Source organism: Lygodium microphyllum, chromosome 13 (genome assembly GCF_053477565.2).
Source record: "Lygodium microphyllum isolate KBCC chromosome 13, Lygodium_microphyllum_v1.1.10, whole genome shotgun sequence".
Taxonomy (NCBI): Eukaryota; Viridiplantae; Streptophyta; class Polypodiopsida; order Schizaeales; family Lygodiaceae; genus Lygodium; species Lygodium microphyllum.
The window spans coordinates 34,442,760-34,447,128 of NC_141147.1; positions in this window are offsets into that span (position 1 = coordinate 34,442,760).

Here is a 4,369-nt window from a genome sequence, read left to right on the forward strand (position 1 = left end):
TTAAATTTTTTTCTCTCTCCTCTCCCTCTCTCATTTCCTTTTCTCTCTTCCTCTCCCTCTCTCATTTCCTCTCCCTCCCTCTCCCTCTCCCTCTCTTTCTCTCTTTCCCTATTATGTTTATGTTTCCCTTTCTTTCCTCTCCCTCTCTCTCTCTTTCCCTATTATGTTTAATGTTTCCCTTTCTTTCCTCTCCCTCTCTCTCTCTTTCCCTATTATGTTTAATGTTTCCCTCACTACAATATATAGGCCTTATACCGACATTAAAAGCGACAAAAATGTAAATAATAAAATTTTTCCCCGTCATCGCAAAAAGCGTCATTATTGGCAACGCCATAGAACAGTTGGTATCAGCGTCGTTATTGGCATCGGTATCAGTGTTGCATTTTTTGACGCCAATAAGGACGTTGATACCGACGCTTTGTGACGAAAATAACGACGCCAATAATGACAAGAGCAGTAAATTTTTAATGCTAATAGCGATGGTAACAGGAAAAAAAAAATTGTGGTAGGGCAGCTTGGTAGGGCCCTACCACATATAACACTGTGTGCTTTATTTGAGCCATACAAAATAGTTTCTGCACTGTGTAAAATACTCGTGCAAACAAAAACAAAGTATACTGAAATCATAACACTGATACATGAAATAAATACATGATCACATAATGAAAGCGATTGGTACAATCATGGCAAGATATCACTAATACATAGAAAATGTCTACACAGATCAGGCGACCAAAAAATAAAGGTGTGTGATCTCCAGGGATCCAAGGGCGAGCTACATATCTTCGCCATCCGAAAGCTCATCCTGCCGCAAAGGAGCATCAAACGGACTCTGTAAAAAAAGAAACAACAACACATCAGTCCACCATACAATAATGCATTCTAATTAAACATGGTAACTACAGACAAGAAAGATGAGTGAGTTACAGGGCCGCCGCGTCTATACAATTGGTCGATCAATAAAGTGAGACCGTACCTCTCTACATATCGAGTCTCAAGGCCGGTCGGATCGCGATTTGTAATGGAGTGCTGCAAAGAAAGCAAAATACTAACTGTTAGAAACATGATTGTCAGTACAAAGGATATTGCAAAAAATTAAACAAGCAAAACAAAAGAAAAACTCACAAAGTCCTCCAAATATGTCTTGTGGCCCCCACTCCCAAGATGATGAACCACTCCGGCCTCGAGTCATGCCCTCGCCGCCTCGCGCTGATGACTCCAACATCCTGGAGAACCTGCAGCCTCCTCTCTCAGTCAGCACCAGTCGTCTGCGTCTAACCACTCGAGCTTTGCAGCCCCACTCTTGATTGCCTTGCGTGCGTCGGATTGTCTGTATGACATATATGCACGCATGCAATCCATCATCCAGCCAGTAGAAAATCTATCTACTGAGGCTAGACCCGAAAACTCCTCATGCAAGGATGCTACTATGTAGTCCTTGCTCCCCTTCGATATGTTCTTCCAATGATCTAAGACATTGTGCCGAAAAACTTGTTGGCACAACTCTCTCATGCGAGCCATCACTCTCCTCCCCTCATCATTCATGATGATGGCTCCTGACTTATCATCGACTAGATATGCATATCCCCCTAGGGTATGCCTAAGATGGGTCATCTTCCATCTGTGTCCACACTCCTGGGCATATCCAGGAGACCCCTATGCATCTGGTGTACCGACCGGGATAATATCTGTCGAACTAGCACCCATAGGGGTGCCACCTCTGCAGACGGCTGAGCAATGAGCAAAAGCCAAAGTAACTGGAGTAGACGTCCCCACATGTGTGACAAATCCTAGAGGTGACGCAACTCCAGCTGAACGAGGAGATGGAGACACCGCGTCCATGCCTCCACAGCATCCACCTGAACCTAAGCCATGCTCCCTGGAACCGCCACGAGAACGAGGAGTCGCACTTGTATCCCGTGTCGATCGCGGGCTCACTGCATCCATATCCCTGCAGCATCCCCCTGACCTTGAAGCACTCCCTCCCTCTGTCCCAAGTCTGAAGCGTTGAGCTCATCTGCTCAAAGCTGAAGCATCCGATTGCGCTGAAGTAGATCTAGCAGAGCGGCCCTGACGAAGACCGAGACAGCTCCTGGTCTGCCATGTCTCTGAATCTCGCGATCTGGTCTAGAGACATACGCGTGAAGATATCGTGTAACTCCTCATTGCTCATCCCTCGACTCGTCCTAAAAATGTGACCAGAGCCATCTTTATCAGTTCAAGTGGCCAATGGTGAAGAGAAAATCAGCACACAGATATGCCCACAAGTTTCTTTACAGTTGGTTGAAAATTTTGAAGCAAAAGTAAAACTGGTCACTTTGGAAATGGGGCCTATAGACATTGTACTCAGTTGTGATTGGTTGATGACATTAGGCAGGATTACTATGGATTTCTCACAATTGTATATGGAGTTTATCTTCAATGGACAGCTTATCCATTTACAGGGAATTCCTAGTAGATCAGATTTTTAACTTATTACCATTCAACAACTCAAAAGGGAGTACAAGAAGCGCTCACAAATATTTGTTTTGCATTTGAATAAAGAAATGCAAGATCAACCCAATAATTCAACAAACCATCTAGCCTTGATAGCTCTTCTTGAGGAGTATAGAGATTTGTTTAAGGTACCTACTTCATTGCCTCCCAAGAGAGCAGTAGATCACCCCATTGATTTGGAGCCCAACTCAAAGACAATCAATAAGCCACCTTATAGATTATCAAAGTGTGAATGAGAGGAAGTAGCCAAGTAAATCAAGGAACTTCTTGAGATGGGATTCATTGAACTAAGTTCTTCACCTTATGCATCTCCAATCCTGTTAGTCAAAAAGAAAGATGGATCTTTCAGAATTGCATTGATTATAGGGATCTTAATAAGATCACAGTTAAGAACATGTATCCGATACCTAGGACTGATGATTTGCTTTGACGAGCTTAAGGGGGCTCGATTCTTTACAAAGATTGTTTTGAGGTCAAGGTATCATCAGATTTACATGCGAGAGGGTGATGAAGTCAAGACTGCTTTCAGGACTAATCATGGGCTCTATTATTTCTTAGTGATGCCATTTGGGCTAACAAATGCTCCAGCTACCTTCCAAAGCCTGATGAATAAGATTTTACAACCTTTTCTCTTTCAGTTTGTCTTGGTGTTCTTTGATGACATTCTGATCTACAGCAAAACTTTACAGGATCACTTGGCACATATGAGGAGGGTTTTTGATGTATTGAGACATCACAGGCTTTTTGCTAAGGAAAAGAAGTATTCTTTCATGCAGACTGAAGTGGAATACTTGGGACATATTGTCGGTGAAAAAAGAATGCAGGCTTATCCCAATAAGATGCAATGTATAAAAGATTGGCCAACATCTACTACTACTACCTCTCTTAGAGGATTCCTTGGTTTATCTTCATTCTATCGCCGATTCATTAAGCGTTATGTAGCCATTGCAGCTCCTTTGACTGATAGGTTGAATAAGGAGGCTTTCTTTTGGGATGCTCTTACAGATAGCAACTTCAACCAATTAAAGGAACTCATTACCTCTGCTCCTATCTTAGTATGCTTGGACTTTTCCAAAGAATTTACTATACAGTGTGATGCTAGTGGTCGTGGCATTGGGGCTGTTTTGCTACAGGAGCATGGAGTGATTGCCTTTGAGAGCCGTAAGCTTACAGATAAAGAAATGGCCATGAATGTTTATGACCAGGAGATGTTGGCTATCTTGCATGCAATTAAGAAGTGGCACCATTACTTGTATGGCAGCCGATTCAGAGTACACAATGATCACAGAATACTTAAGTATTTTCTTACTCAATCTAATCTTACTCCTAAGCAACATCATTGGGTAGCTACATTACAGAATTATGATTTTGACATCACTCATACAAGGGGCAAAGATAATATAGTGGCTGATTCTCTTTCTTGTATGTGGGCTTGCAAAGTTTCAGCTATGACAGAATTGCATAATGATCGGATTGAAGAATTACAGGAGGCTTATCTTCTAGATGAAGAATTCAGTTATATTTTTTAGAAATTACAGCAAGGTCTTATGGAAGAAAACTCGCATTGCCAGTTGAAAAATGGCCTTATTTGGTTGAAAGGCAAGATTGTTATTCCTTCTACCTCTTCTTTTACACGGAAAATTATGGAGGAACTACATTTTTTGCCTCTAGCTAGACATTTAGGAGTTTTCAAGACCTATGACAGGATCAGCATAAGCTTCTATTGGAAAGGATTGTGGAAAGATGTCAAGGACTTTGTTATGAAGTGTATGCCTTGTCACAGTAGAATAAGGACAGTACCCATAAGCCAGGAGATTTGTTACAGTCATTATCTTTTCCTACAAGTAAATGGACTCATATTACTATGGATTTC